Here is a 16,261-nt window from a genome sequence, read left to right as displayed (position 1 = left end):
TCGAAAAATGTTGGGGGGGGGGGGGGGAATGTTCTTTCCTTCACGTAGTGTGACGTTTTCAGCCCCGTGCAACGTGGCTTCTCTGTGAAAAGCTGTTAACCTCCACCCCTGCCTGTGGAGAACTCCTTTTGTGTTAAATATCTCTGCTCTTCAGTATCTCCTCTAAAAGTATTTTCTTAGATCTTGGGTATATCCAAATGCAAAACAACTCTTCTGCACACAATAATCTGGACTCTTTAGAATTTTTCTCAATACTTTGAAATCCAAAAAGGTTCTCAAAACTCAGTGAAATGTGTTTTGAGTCTTTGAATGTTTTTTCCTCTTCAGAAACAATCTTACGGTCCTGGACAAGGGCTGGAAAGACATATTGAATACCTGGCTCTGCCACAGAATCTTTCCATGGCACTGGTTGAGTCATTTAATCAATTTTTCTAATTTACACCTCCAAAGGGGAACACCAATAATTCCTTGCCTCATCAAGTTGTGGTGATAAATTATATATATGTAGCTTTAGAAGGGAGGTGATTGGATTCTACACTGCCAAAAGTCAGGTAAATACTTGATCTGTTTTGTTGGTGGGCTTTGCTATTTCTCCCCAATACCTTTTTTTTTTTTTTTTTTGGTATTATTAATTTTTGCCTGTAGATAGAGTTGGAGATTGACTTGCAGTCACTGTTGAGCACTCTGATGTTGATTTGGTCATCGCTACAAGCACAAGCAATTGTGGATGGAGAGTTCCTGAAGTGATTTAATCCAGCTGTAAAAGGGGAGAGCATGTGGAGGTTAGGGTGGTTGTTCATAGCATAACTCCTTAAATGATCTCTGCCCCCTTCCTAAACTCAGGAAAGAGTCAGTTTTGATTCCATCATTTGGGCTTGCTCAGTAGGTTGGGCATGGATCAAGCTTAGGGCCTGAGATAAGAGCAAACCTAAGGGAGGGAGAGGGAAAAATTGTAATGGATTTATGTTGGGAAGTCTTTCCCACGTGGAGTAGCAGTTCTAGCCTAAGAGTGATTTTTGTTCTGATGTTAAAGATCTACATGATGAGATAATCTGCAATAACAAATTCTTCCCAGTTTTTTTGCATGGGCAAATCCCATTGACTGGAAAATGTCGCCAAACTTGTCTGCAGCATACAAAGCAATAATTAAGTTCTGTGAAAGGAAGTGTATTTAATGAATGACATCTGTCTCCTTCACTGTATCTGCCATCTCCATGGCAGTAATTGCCTCATTTATATGAATAAAATGTTTGATTCTAATGTCTGACATATCAGTGACATCCTGCGTAGCGTATGTTACAGATTAACATGGTTGATGTTGAAAGCTTCCATAATCACTTACAGTAGCCATTCTGCTATATGAGCAGGGAACAGATTTGTTTAAAACAAGAAATCGTTATGAAACTGTTCAGAGCTCTGCGTGTGTATGTGTAAAAGCTATTTTCATATAAAAATCAAATGCATGAGAATGAAATGAGATCAGTCTTGCTTGCAAGTCAACTCTTGCTTGCAAGGCAAGAGCAGTCCTGTGGCAGCTGTGTGTCTTTGTATCTCAGGGGAATAACGGCTTATTTTTAAGTCGGCTTGTTTATAGTAGGTGGTATGGATTTAAAGCACTTGTATGACTAACTGTGGGGTTGCAGCTATATGTGTGTTGTATGCTTGAAGTCTGTTAGTGAATAAAGGTCTTTTGGAGATCTATACACCAGCCCCAGAGAAGTTTCCTTTCCTTTGGTGGTGGGAAATGAGTATTTTCTGTGCTGATTCCGCAAAACTGTGAGTGCATGTCTGCTTGATTTTTGGCTTCTTTCTTCCCACTTCCATAAAAACTCATAAGTTTCTTTAGCCAAATATTCCTTGTTGTATCTGCCAGATTCCTTTGTACCAGCACTTTCCATTCTCTGAGGCTGTTCAGCACAAATGACATTATTAATTGTTTCAGTTGGCCAAAAAGGCATGACTCTACACTGAACAGATGCTGACCTCATAAGAGCCAGCTTTTTTTTGCAATCCTTTCAGTGCAAAAAGAGGTAATTCTTCTTTTCTTTATTCCACTTTGACTACCTGCCAAAACTTCAAATTTCAGCCTATGTTCTGGCCATTACACCATGCTTTTTACATGGGTTTTCTAAGCCATACTTGAGGGGACAATAAAGCTGGAGACATTTAAATCAATGCTACACCTCTTGTGTCCTTTAAGCGGTCTGGAGACCAGTGCTATACAAGTCCTGCCTGCTGCTGACAACCTCAGTGTGAGAGTGTGTGTACTCCCAGTGATGTCCATATGTATTGTTGGTTTTGGCTGAGGACTTTTTTGGCAAGCTTGGACTTAACAGGGGATTTATTTTCACCAAAATGACTACTTCCACTTCTGAGATACCAGCTGCTACGAGAAAAATAATTACAGTCGCTCAGGAATGGGATGCTCAATTCTACTTTCTACTACAGAAACACATCTCTGCCCCAGCATTCGGCAAATCTTAAAACTTCTAAGAATGATGTTTCAACATATTCCTGGAACACTATTGCTCTGAGTAATTCAGCTAATCAGCAGGGATTAGACAACTGAATGATACTGGTGTTAGAAAATACAACCCCAAAAGGGGAAGAAATATCCCTCTTCTATCTTCTGCCCCATACTCTATTTTTTTGTCATTTTCTATCTTGGCATTGCAGATTGTGTTAAATGATGTGGAGTGGATAATTTCTGTGAAGTCCTCCCCCCTCCCCATCCCCCCCCCATGCCTTTTTCTTCTTTTCCAGTAACCTTTGTTCTGGCAGAGAAAGCCAGGATATGCATTTTCATAGTGGACAAAATTAGCTAAAGAAAGAGGTCTAGGTCAAGTGGGAATCATTTACACTGAAACAAACAAGTTGTGATCCGTTTTGGATTCCTCTGGTTGTATGCCAGCAAGTTTGCCTGGAAAATGCTTTGGTGCTTGCCAGAAACAAGAAATGTTGACAGTGACAGAAATTTAGAGGAAGGGAAGGAGGGAAATGACAGTAGGTTTTTTTAGGTGAACCTAGTTATGTAGAAGTGTCCATGATAATTTTATTGCTCTCCTGTAGAGATCTAGCCACAGCCCAAATGTGTTAGGCTCAGTCCAAAATTAAACAGTATCTGCTAGCTTCAGGCTTCTCCGAAGCCTGACATGGGAAAATAGCCCCATCCCAGCAAGATGAACAGGTTGGAGTTCTCCCTTTGCATCCTTTGATGACCTCAAGTAAATAACATGTGCTGGTAGATCTTGGTCTTGTTGGTTGGGTAATCCCATATCCACAGGTGCATGCCTCAAAGCAATTTTTCCAAACTACTTGCTTTTGGGATCCCTTTTATCTGGTGACCAATGATTCTAGTCTGGATCTGAGAACTTCTGTCAAAACTGAAGCTCTGTGATGGGTTTAAATTTTAACAAGTCAGCATTTCCTAACAGGAAAAAAGTACTTTTTTTGAGAGAGCTCCCATCTGGTATTGCTCAGATCACAGTATCTGGCATTTCTCTGAAATGAAAACAGATGGGAACTTTTAGGGCATTGCATCCTGCTCTTCCCATTTCTAATCATTAGCCTTCAGGAAGTGGGACTTTGAGAAACACTAAATCTGTTAAGATGGGCAAGAAAATGTGAAAATTGGCAGTAGTCTGTGAGACAGTCCTGAGAAGTTCCTTAAGTTTCATCTCCTTGATCTATAGCTGGTGAGTTTGCAGCCTCTAGTTTAACAGCTTGACTGCAATGATTCTTGGATGACCAACTCAGGAACAGTTAAGAAGCCACTTCCACTGTGCTTACTTCTTAGGTTTTTCCCTTTTTTTTTTTTTTTTTTTTTTCCCTCTCTTTTGGCAAAGTTCTCCCTTTATGCTTGTCTCCTTAAGAAGGCTGCAGCCTGTAAATGTGGCTGTCATCCATGTATTAAAGAACAACAAGGTGGAAGGTACCCTACACTTCCATGTCTTTGTTCCCCACAGAAAGGGAAAGGACAGAAGATGCTATATTGATCAGACTGTGGAGACACTCTCAGAAGAGGGCACTGTTAGTATATCTGTATGACATTAAGTAAAGACTCTTAACTTACCCAGGACTTCTGACTCTACATGTTGCTAATTTTGGACAAGGCATGGCTCCTCTGTGCAATGGGAGTTGGGGAAAGGGTGGGAGAGTTTTGCTTTCCACTTTTGTCTCCGATTGAAGTTGTTTCCTAGAATAGAGTTGTTTCCTGGGAACCTTGTGTTGATATGGGGCTGAGATCTCTAGGCGGCGGCCTCTCATTTCTTAGTCAATTCTGTTCCAGGATTGGCATATAGGTGTAAAGTAAATGTTACACTTAAAACTTGTATGCACCAAGAAGAGCAGCTGCAATGGGTCAGGGTAAAGGTCTGTCCAGCCACCTACTCTCTCTTTAATAATGACCAGTAACAGATGCTTTAGGAAGAATTTAATAAGGCAAGCCTAGAGTGAAAACTCTTCTGCTATACTTTTCTGGCTCTAGTAACTTGGTACTCAGTGACTTCCAGAGCCAGAGATGGTATCTTTGTCTTGAGAACCTCGTGGTGGATTTTTATTCCATAGAACCATCAAGCTGGGGTTTTGAATCCATGCAAAACATCCAGGGATCCCATGACAGTGAATTTTCAGTTTAAGTAGACTTTGTGTGAAGATATATCTCCTTTTGTTCACTTTGAATCTGCCTCTGTCTACAGTTAATTTCTTCTGCCCTTTTGACACCCACCTGCTCAGGGCTGTGGGGGCCTTATACTGCCCTGCACAGTACTGCTAGCTGTGCATGCAACATGTAATCCTAATTTCTTAGAATAAAAATAGCACTCTGGTGAGCTACAACACAGCCCTTGGATCAATTCAGATGCTTAAGCTACCCTCCTTTCTATACCTCTTTCCCTTCCCATTCCAAACTACCCCAACCTGTTGTTTTAGGGCAATGGAAACACTGTATGTTTCCCAAAGGAGAGCAACCGCTATGAAAGTCAACATGCCAATCTACTTTAGAGAGGGCTAGCCCCAAGATGTGTGAACATAAGTGGCTCTGGACCACTTGGCAGTGCCTGTAAGTCTTTACTTGCTTTCCAAGCTGTGGCAAAGACAGAGTTGTCAAACAGAGCTGAGCACAGGAGCGTAGGTGGGTTGTTCTCTTTGAGTGTCCCTTGCAGCTGTTCTGCAAAACTAAACCTACCATCTGTTCTCCAGGTTTGGACCAGGTGGAGATGGAGGGTCCTACAAGAGATCATGTTGTCAGGAGGTCAGGTCTGCTGGTGGGCATAGGACATTTTCTTTGAATTACGTTGGAGTCAGTATAGCATGGACGATTCTTTCTGGACAAGATCCAGAAGTGAAGCCCCAACCAATTTTGATGAGCTTTGCTTTTCAGAAGCAGTGCCTGAGCAGCCTGTGCCTACTGCTGCCTCCTCAGTTCTGACCTCTGACATCCTTAGTTATACTGGTACTCTGTTATACCACACAAGGTGCTGCATGTTGTGCTGTGTGTGAGCTGGTGTTTGTGCAAGGAACTCCTAAACTAGCAATAGAAAAAAGGGAGGAAAAAGGGGGTGATTCTTAAAATGGTATCACTGCCAGAAGAAATACATGTCAAACTGTCTATGTATATCTGGTGTATATATGTATATCTATTTCTTGGCATATTTGTGTTTAACCCCATGTCTTCATAAATGCTATGGTATGGATCTAAACTGCAGGTCATCGTATTCTTATCGTTAAGTCCATTCCTTCAATGTGTTAAAGAAAAATCTGTCTGCTTACAGCTCAGTATGTTTTCATAACAGCAATAACTAAGGAATAAATGCAAGCTCCAAAGACTGTGCTCTTCTAAATCCCCTCTCTTCCAGTCTCCTCAGTCACTTCTCCCTGGAAATTGGGCTAGGGTTTCCTTGTGCTGCTGTATGTAAGGAGGCAGAAGAGTGACTCTAGATTGATGCCAGCACATGAGTGAGGAGAAAGCAGTGCCAAGATTCACTCCTTCAAGTCCAGAGGTCTTGACTTCATTTCCCTTTGCTTTTTAGCTCTGCACAGAATTGGGAGGAGTTTTTTTGTATAAGAATGTGAAGCAAAATAAAGCTCTGTATCTGGGAATCTGTTTTTACACAGAAATCTGGCGTACAGAGGTTCTTTCCTTTGACAGAACTCTACTTCTGTGAGGCTTCTCACATACAACATTTAAGAGATTAGGCAGTACAAAATGCCAAGTCATCAGCATTTTCTTTCTTGACTCATGATTGCTACAGCCTTGATGCAGTTTGACGCTTTCCCAAAGAAGCAGGAGTTTCTTTGTGGATATATACACATGCTACTTGCAAAGCAATTGTTTAGAGCTGTGCAGCTCAGTCCCTGTGAATGATCTCTGGTTTGCCAAAAAGTTTTCCTCAGAAAGAGGTTCTGTTAGAAAGATTTTCACTGAGCACGGTTTGCATCAGTACACTAGCAAAACAGCATCTATGACATTTTTATGTCACCTTATGTTAGAAGATACTTTTTATGTGTAAGCTAAATATCACAAACCCAAAACATAAAGAACTGTTGGGAAATGAGTGAATTCTGGAGCACTGAAATGGGGATTCATTTCTCAAACAGAAAAATTGAGCGCATGAGAACTTGCCATTTCCCCCAGCCCCACAGAAGATTGTAATGCTGAGAACAAGGCTCACTTTGGAATTTCTGCTCAGTGTTTCAGTTCAAAACTGTTAAAAAATGAAACAAATGCATGATGTGGAGCAACTCATCAGCTGGGGACAGTTCTAACAATGATGCTTGAGACTGCACATTTAAGGCTTCAGTAACATATTCCAGTCTTGCTGGCATGAGAAATGAGAGCACTAATTCTTATTTGTTTATGCTAGTTTTGGCTGTTTTGAGTTATTGATGTGTCCCTTGAAACTGTCTCTGATAATTTCCCATTGAGCGCTCAGGCGCGTGGTGGTAAGCAGAGACCTGGCCTAGCTGTTGGACTTTCTCCTGCTGAACTCAGCATCCGAGCCGTTCATAGCAGCAACAGATGTTTCTGCTTTTTAAGGTCTGTGGGAACCTCACTTAACTTTTGTTTTTCCTTCTTCCTTGTAGGAACAAATGCCAATATAGCTAAGATCCAAAAAGCTTGACCTCAGCCTTATGTTATTATTGGAAGGTATTGTGACTGGTTATCCTATTGTCCATTCTCAAGTAATAAGCTGATAGCTATTAATGCTGTATTTGCTTTTTCATGCATAGTTTCTATGTGTTTGTTATTCAGCTACTTCCTGGCAATAAATAGGGGAACAAATAATCACTGTTGCCTTCATATCAAGGGGGTCTGCGAGATTCATCTTGTTTTGAAAGCATTAGGCAAGCTTAGAAACAAGCTTGCTAGCAACTAAAACAACATATTCCCTTTGTCTTGTTAGTGCCGCAAGCAGTCACCTGGTACATTATATTAAACGGATCCATTTCAACACTATTCATGAGGTTTGACTCTGTCCTGGGTGCCCAGACATAGATATCTCAGAAACCTGAGTAGCGTGTGTTAAAATTGAGGCTTTCCAAATGAGTGCATATATTTGAATTACTATTATTATTACTTTTTTTTTTTTAAATTAGGGCTTAAATCTGAGCCTGGCTTCATTCCCTTTATGTCAATAGTATCTGCTTTTGCCAAAGAGACCCTTGCTAGGCAGGGGATTTACTTTCAGGAAAAGATGGGCTTTATGCCATATTTCCACAGGTAGTTTCTGAGCATGAATTAACAGCTTTAATTTCCAGCAGAAAGTCCTTAGAAGCATTCTTGGCAGTACTTGATCAGGGGAGGTGCCAAATTCTAGCATCCCTCGGCTTCCTTACCCAAGTCCCAACATTTTCAAGATGTCAAGGCTCTGTGGCAGGTCTCAGCACTGCCTTTTCTCTGAAAGAGAGCTGGACCTCATTCACTGGCCGGAGAGGAGCTGCAGGGCAAAGCTGTGGCTGGGCAGGGTATGAAACACATCCCTGCTTTTGCAGCATAGGCTCTGTCTTCCCTCCTGCTCTGCAATAGCCGTCAGCAGCTCAGAAAATGAGCCAACTGGCTGCATCTTATGCACAGTCGGGAAGTGGGAACGACATCCTGGGACTGTGTTGGACACGTGCAATTCCTGGAATGTAGGAGTGAGGAGGAGGGCGTTTGGGGCAGGCAGGGTCTGTCTGCTATGGTGCCTGGCAAAGGAAAACCCGTTACTTCTCCGACAAGCAGTTTTGCCACTTGGCTTGTTTGAGCAACTGGTGTCACAAGCCCAAATCTGAATGTGGCTCTTGGTGGTGGTCTTACAAGGACACCGTGTTGGCAGGGTGAGTTCACCATCGATGTGTGTTACACAGTAATGGCTTAAGGTTATATGGTCTGCAGGCAGAGGAGTGACAAACTGCCCAGCCAGGTTATGCTTCAGTCTCAAAATTAAGTGTTTTCCTGTTTGGGTGAAAAAGAAAAGGTAGTTCTTTGCTTCTATGCACTGGGCTCCCAGCTTTCTGGGCAGTAACATTTCACCTGAATCAGATGTGTCAGGAGGCTGCTGGGGAAACGTGTGCTCTTGTTGCTGTGCTGCCCAGGACTGGTGCAGGGGTTAAGGTCTGCCAGCCCTACCTGTAAAATGCTGTGCTGGAAGGAGAGGATGGAACCAGTGCCCTATCATGGGAAATTCAAATCCCTCCAGCTTCTTGCTGTTGCCATTTGTTTGGAGATCGCATAAGGCTTAAAAATGAGGCTGATCTGGCAGTGTTTGCTTTACTGAATTTTCTACATGCTGTCCTGGTACTGTAGGGTACCAGGGTATGCCTGGTGTACGGCACCCATGGGACGGCTGACGAGACTGTATTTCACCCCTGTGGTTCAGCAGTAGCAAGGCACACAACCCTTCTCTGTCCTGGCCATAGTGGGGGTGTAATATAATGTTGGCTGCTGGGCAATACCCCTTGCCCTGCTTTGGTACTAATCTTGTGCAGCATGGTCCTCAGCTCGGAGCTGTCAGGTGGGATGCTATGAGCGTCTCTTGGGGGCCCCTCTTGCAGTCAGGTCTCTTCCCCTCCTGTATGTCATTAGCCACCGTAGCTCTCCTTGCGAGAACTTAAAGGAGGGTGCTCTGCTCTCTACAGCCCAGAAATAATGTCACAAAATTGCATTGAATTTCAAAGTTCTCACAGGATTCAGAAGCCTCCTCTCATCAGCTGTTCCTCCCAACCATCACCCTTTTTAACTTTTTTTTTTTTTTTTTTAATTCTGTTTCATGCCTAGACCTTGTTCGGGGTCTCTGCTGCAGTCTCTGCCCGAGTCCCTCCCTTCTCTCTTAGCCCCTGAGAGTTTTCACCCCTTCCAAGATTAATTAATGAGGTTAAGTTTAAGATGGGGCCCAGTTCAAAATATGAAAGGATCAAAGTGTAAGCAGTCCCTTTGGTTTGTCTCTATGAAATCTGGCTTTCAGTGCATCTGTCCCTAGAAGCCAGCTCAAGATGGAGACTTTCCTGGGCTTTACACTGCATTTCAAGCTGCTTGTCTTGTAGCTTTTGCTCAGAGATCCTGTAAACAGATTTGTTATTCAAAAGCAGCAAAGAAATGTTGAATAAAAGGAGATGTTGATAAAGTCTCAACTGACATCCATGAATATAGCACTGTACGTAAGGGTTATGGCAGGACTCCAAGTAGACGGGTTTTCCAAAGTCTTACTAAAGTAACAGTGAGAGAGAACATTATTAAATGGCTCCTGTATGATATACAATAGATACCCTTACAATAATACAGGTTCTAATATATATGACACGTTGTCTGTTAATGCTTTGTTAGCTGTTTCATTGCTGTAGTCTCACTATGTTCTTATAGTAATTAAATCAATAATAAATAAACTACACAAACCTTGTGACTTAGCGCATCTATGCAGTGTTCACACATTTTTTTTATTTATTTTTTTTTTAAATATGTGTGAGAGCATGGCCTATCTCCTGTGCACCTGGGGAAGAACTGAAAGGGACAGCTTATACTGGAAATTCTGCCATCACACAGTGACAGTAAAGACCTTGGGTCAAGTCCTGTCACTGGTGGCTGGTCATGTGGATAAGATACCAGTGTGTCAGTTGGCATAAGGAGGTTTTGCAGTCTGCCTTCAGATTAATATAAGTAGAGATATGATAAATGATAGATACTCTATAAGTAGGTTTTAGAAGTGAATAGCAGCTGAGTCTTAAGCTATGATATGGGACAATTAAGGCATTTTTAATAAAAGCAAGGATGACAAAAGAGCTAAGACTCCAATCTCCCACTGAAAAGTTTTCTTTCTCTGGCTCAGTGAATTTCAGTAGCTTGTGTTTTCAATATTGATACTTCAAATATTTTTTTTTTCTTTTTCATATCCGTCCATACGAAGCAAATTCAGCTTAAACTTAGGAATTGTTTCCCATGAATTAAAACTACAGTTTTCAGTGACAAAACAGCTCATCAAGGAAACATGTGTGTGTCCCATTGGAAAGTAGCAGGAAGACCTTTGTCCTCCAAAAGACCCCATCCTCTCTCCCTTGTCCTTTCCCTCTCTGACACTTACTAGTTTTGCAATTGACCCCAGAGTCAGTGGCACCAGGAACAGACCAAGAGCTTCTTTCTCCTAGATGCTGGGCATCCTAATCCCTCTCAAATCTACATTTAGCAGTGACTTTTCATAGCCTGGCAGGATGACAACAATTCTACCATGATTAGTAAATCCTCATAGTATTTTTTATGGATATAAAATGTTATGAAAGCCACTGTACATTTTGCAAGGATAGGTTAAGAAGGCAGACTGTTTAACTTGTGGTGACCTCCCACCGAATTACAATAGCACAGCCCTCTGTGGTATAAATCCGCTGGTCAAATGTTTCCTCTCTGCAAGGCAATAAACAGTGTAATTTACATTAAAGTAGCTGGTGATGAAATGTGCCTGAAACACAGACGTGCACGATGTGGTGATCCCATCAGTTCCCATGGGAGCAGTGCAGTGTTGCCATCTGCATGGAGACTGGCTCCAACTCCAGCAGTGGGGCAGGACCTGCTCCTGCTTGCTTGCCTCCTCATCCTGTGCTTGTAAAACCCTTCATGCATTAGGTACCCTCATCTATAACTGGTACTCAAAGACTCTGTGGCAATACTAATAAATATCCCTGACAGCTGGGCTATTTTGGATTTGCTTGGCTTGACTGTGGTGTTGCTTTTTTTTTAAGCTTGGATCTTTTCTACATTCCAACTGGAGAGTGAAGGACACTCAGATCCTATCATAGCAGAGTAAACCTGCTGCTCTGACAAAATATTTAGTTTCCTATCTTTCCTTTCTTTGTGTGTTTTATATTTAATTTTTCCATTCACATTCCATTTCCAGTTATCTGGACAAATGGAAACTGTTTCATGCTAAATGTTTTTGATGTTTGTAATTATACTGTCAACACATGGTGAAATACATTTATTTGTAGCACCACTGAAATGCTTTGGCATTGCTAGGAATAATTTAGGATGTACTGCCATCTAATGGCTATGCTAGTAATAGAGGAAACATAAGAGTAAGCTTGGCTTATATTAGATTCAGGAAGAAAAATGAAAAGGTTTTCAGTTCCAATATGGAAAAGCATATTTAAAGTACATTGCTGAAGAGAACGTGTGCACGCTTGGCTCCTTTTTGACTATTTGAGGTGCACTGGTCTTTCGCATCCCTGCTCTGGTCTGCTATAGGAGTCTGTAACTAAGTACAGGGACACATTTGTATTTTACTGACATGTAACTGAATAATTCTTGAGCCTGTGTCATTAAACTTAATGGTGCTTCTTAAAACAGAAGATCAACAACATTTTTGAATTCCAGTTTTAGAGAGGTCTTCTGCTGGTTGTGGCTTGACATCTTTTAATGGTAAAAGAGAGTAAATGAATGCAGCCTGTGGCACTCTGAAAAAGAGGGGTTTGTCAGGACTGTCTCTCAACTCCTCTGCTGAGAACCCCCTCCAAACCAGCCTTCCTGACACATTTTGCCACAATTTCTTCTAAGCATGGAAATAATACCCACTTCCAGCAAGGCTTTGAATATTTCTACTGGGCAGACGTATTTCTTTTTGCTGCCAGTGATTTAGCCATGTTGGAGCCTGAGACTTGAAGCCACGAGCTGCTGGCCAGAGTCAGCAAAACAGCTGATGCACGGGGGAGCCCACTGGGACTGTGCATGGGAAATCCTGCAGAGGGGACCGTGCTTCTGCCTGTGCTTTGTACAATAGTGGGATTGTTGCTTCTGTAGTTGAACAGGAAAAAATGGTGAATGACTAACAGTGTGAACATATCTTCCCTTGCCTCTACAGCCCCAGCTCTGACTCTGTTCCTGCACTGTCCACCACTCCGTGGAGCTCCCCTGAACACCCATGCACACCCTGTTTCTCTCATTGGACCTGTATTTGGCTCCCCCCCACCTTCTTCTGCTCAGTGCCTGTCCTTGTGTGCCTGACCTGAGCCATGCTCTGGATGCTGCTTTGCTGGTCCTGCACAATCCCAGGAGTATCCAAGGGACACAGGGACTCTTGTGTCTGTGTCTGGCTGTGCACAAAGGGAGATCTTGGGGTAGAAGCAGCCCTGCAGCTGAAGTGGTGATCCAGAGCATCTTTTCTCCGACTCTGCAGAACCCAGGGAATGGCCCCACTTTCATAATTGTTCCTTGATCAGTATAAACTGATTAACATTTGTTAAACCACTCCTTGAAGCAGCCACTCAACAGCCCTGTGTAGTACTAAGTACATTACATGGTGCATTAAGCAGTGTTGCAGTTTCTTAATTCCGTTGTATTCCCCTTGATGATGCCAGGAGGAGTGGCGAATGTTAACTTCTCCTTCCTCCTACATTTTGTTAGTGGCAATCTTGTGTACATGTCTGATATCCAGAATGCATAATTGAAGATGCTCTTAAAAACCAGTGTGTGCCTCATCTATCATGGTTCACATCTCAAGCTTAACTGGAGCGGGGGTGGGAAGAGTATGACTGCATAAAAATGCAATAGTTACAGAAATAGCCATGTTTAAAATGGCCCAACGGGGTAAAAGCTCTAGCTATGAGATTAAATTGCTTAATTCCCTTAAGATATGAAGATTTAAATGCATGTTCAGATTCTCTGACATAAACAGTTAATACACGTATTCAAATCTTTTTAAAAAAAAAACCAACAGAGCATTGTCGGTTTTATGCATAATGATGGCCTCTGTGAGTGCAAATGAGTTGAATTAAATGACTAAAACTCTCATAAGCATATGAAGATCATTCTGTTGGTGTCCAATAGAGTGCATCCCTAGCTAATGCTATAGCCCTCTGATTGATCAGTGCTATGGACTTGTTCCTCTGGGGAAATGAAGTCCCGTGCAACCTTCAAAAAAGTAACTGCTGGAGTAGAAAAGTCACTTTGGAAAGATGCACAAGGAAGTTATATATAGTAAAGAAAACTGTTCTCTGCCCTGTGTGTAGGGAAGGCGCATACAAAAGGGTTATGCTTCAAAAGGGAAGTTTTTCTTCTCTGCAGTAAGACGACTGGTAAACAAGAAGCACAGACTGGAGTTTGTCAATGGGTGCAAGGTTTTTATTAAAGAGTGAGCTGAGGCTATACAGACATAACCTCTCCCTACCGGCCTGCTTTCCTGAACCCTAGGACAAGAGGCTTATGGCACACTGCACATGCATTTTTCTTCCCAGCTTCAAGCTTGCAGTTGGGTAATCCTGGCCTAGGATCACCCCTGGTCCTAATTGATTTGCACCCAAGGTCACTTTGGCTTAGACTCTGCATACCCAACGGTCACCGTGTTGTTCTAAGAGTGATTTATCCTCCTACACCCAAATGAGCTTTCTATGCTCATGTCAGGTAGTGCACGCACAACTGGGAAATTCAATTTTTCACTCAAATGCTGAAATTCCACAAGGGATGAAGCTCTGTTAAATCTCATGTAACTTGGATCATTTCAAATGAAACGTCAGTTACCAACAGGAGGTCAAAGGAAGTCATTTAAACTTGTAAAGGAAGCTATCAGCTAGGGTTTAATGCGTTTGGCCCAAGCTGAACTTTAAAACAGGATCTTAAGTTGCTCTTAGGTTGGCCTTCCTCTGAGCTGACTCCAGCAAGTACAGTGCTGCTGTTCAAATAGAGTAGCTGTTCTAGTAATTAAATTTTTAAAGTCTTTCCAAAAATCCAGTACAACAGCAAGTAGTGAGATGGTAAGCTAGTTCAGGAAGAAGAGCAATGTTTTGTGCAAGGGGATTTTTTTCCACTACAGGAGAGACAGGGAAAGGTGAGAGAAATGTCTTTTCTGTTTCCATTGCAGAGATAAGGCAGCAGTCTTTGGGAAGTCTTCATCTCAAAAAAATGTGATATCAGCTAGTAAAATCTGCCTTTTTCACAGCTTAGCAGCTCATTTGTGGTTAACTTTATCACTGATTGGTTTGAACCCAATCCTAATTTAATGCAATAGAGTTAGCAACTCTGTTTTCATACCTGGGAGTGCTGTTGTTCCCTTGATGTATTTTGCCTTGCTCTTCCTGTGCAACTGTGCCTTTCCTGCGGCAATGGAAAAACCTCTCCTTCAATCAGGCTTAGTGCTCCCATTCACTTAAAGTCACTTTCTCACTCAACAGACCACGTATGACAGTCAACGCAGAGAGCAGCCCTTTCTGAAAAAAGGGAACATTAAAAATGCACAGGGAAATCTCCATTCAGCAAGTCATTGAAACTTCTGCTTACAACCTAAAATGCTCAGTCGTCAACAGTCTCCAGGACCGCTACACAGCTTCTGGCTCTTGCTGCATCCTATGTGCTTGCTTCTCACCCACACCCATGCAGAAACATCAGTAATAGTATGGGCAGGTGCTAAATCTTACAATACTGATGTTCTGAGCTGATGAATTAATTATAAGTGTCTTCTTCACTAGGATGGTGTCCCAAGCGCAGACCTCAGCAGTTCTTGGTATGGAGAGCACCTTTCCTCAGGCAGCTGGGCTAAAGCTAAGCTCAGATCAGTTTAACCTCTGTGTCCCTTTTAGAAAGAAATTTGTTCAACCAGCCCATCTGTTTGCTCAACTTATCTTGACCATGTTCTCCACGTTATCTGAGCTATGTGTGCACTGTGGCTTGTGCCTGGAGTCCCTGTAACAGGGTCTTCATCTCTCCTTCCTACCCCCTCCCTTTCCATTGCATTTACATGTGGGAATGCTGTTTGAGTGCAAACCCACTTGTGATGAAATTAAGTCATTGGCTTTTTCTCAGCTGTTTGTTCCTGGCAGCTGGTCCTTCACAGTGGTGTGCTAATGTGGCAGGTCAATAAAAATATATGAGTGTGAGGAAAAGATGACAACTTCTGAAAAACCTGGAATGCCTCTGGGTACAAGAGAGGCACTGTAGGAAAGACCTTGAGATTTTGTCATTGGAGCCTTTCTGAAGCAGAGCCAGCCACATCTCACAGCCAGAAATCAAGCTGGGTCAAAACGTTGGCAGAGCTTTTGGTTTAGTTTTGGTATTTGCCTGAAGCTGAGTGGCTGCGAATGTTGCCGAAAGCAGAGCTCTCCTTCCCACTGCTGCAGCTGGAGGTTTGCAGTGGTTTATGGTGATGGGTGAGGGAGTGAAAAGGCACTTGGGTGGAAAGCTGGGCTGCTGGGATGCACTGGTTTGGACTGTGTTGCAGGGGGAAGGAGATCATTCCCATATCTTCTTCTCAGCCACGTGCAACTGCTTTGGAGCAGAGAAGGAGATGCTGTAGAGGAGATGGTTTCCCATCTGGTGGTTTCTTTGCCATGGGGCTGCAAAGCAGCATCCCTTACTAGCTGAGCAGATGCTCGCTTCCCCTGGGGCTCCACCTACACTTGAGGGCAGATGCCACCAGAAGCTTACTGGCAATCTCCAGCCCATGGCTGAAAGGGCAAAGGAAGGGATGACATTGCCATTGAGATTTGCATACACTGAGTCCCACAAGAGTGGGCAGGGTGCTGGGAGAATATGCCTAAAGAAGTCACAGTTGTTTAACTCTGACATTTTTGTAGAGTTGTGGAGGGGAAAAAAAATATTTATCCATGTTGTATTCAGTCCTAATTTATTGCTTTTTGTCTCTGTTTCCAGTTTTTTATTTGCTGGAGCAAGAGAGAAGACTTTGAAGATGTATATATTTCCCTCTATTTACATGCCTTGTTGTCCTTGCAGATGCTGGAATACAATGTGCAGTTTTCCACCGCCATAGTGCCCAGTTGAGTCTGTCTGTTTCATCCTCATGCAGAAATATTG

At 42.6% G+C, this 16,261-nt stretch overlaps 1 protein-coding gene across 2 annotated transcripts in view; it reads left to right on the top strand.

The window, feature by feature from the left end:
• CCBE1 (collagen and calcium binding EGF domains 1) overlaps positions 1 to 16,261 on the top strand; it is a 177,945-nt gene that overhangs the window by 46,862 nt on the left and 114,822 nt on the right. The window lies entirely within an intron of this gene.

Source organism: Haliaeetus leucocephalus, unplaced genomic scaffold (genome assembly GCF_000737465.1).
Source record: "Haliaeetus leucocephalus isolate CR32 unplaced genomic scaffold, Haliaeetus_leucocephalus-4.0 Scaffold174, whole genome shotgun sequence".
Classification (NCBI taxonomy): domain Eukaryota; kingdom Metazoa; phylum Chordata; class Aves; order Accipitriformes; family Accipitridae; genus Haliaeetus; species Haliaeetus leucocephalus.
The sequence above is the reverse complement of the archived record's forward strand: the minus strand, read 5'-3'. Positions and strand labels throughout refer to the sequence as shown.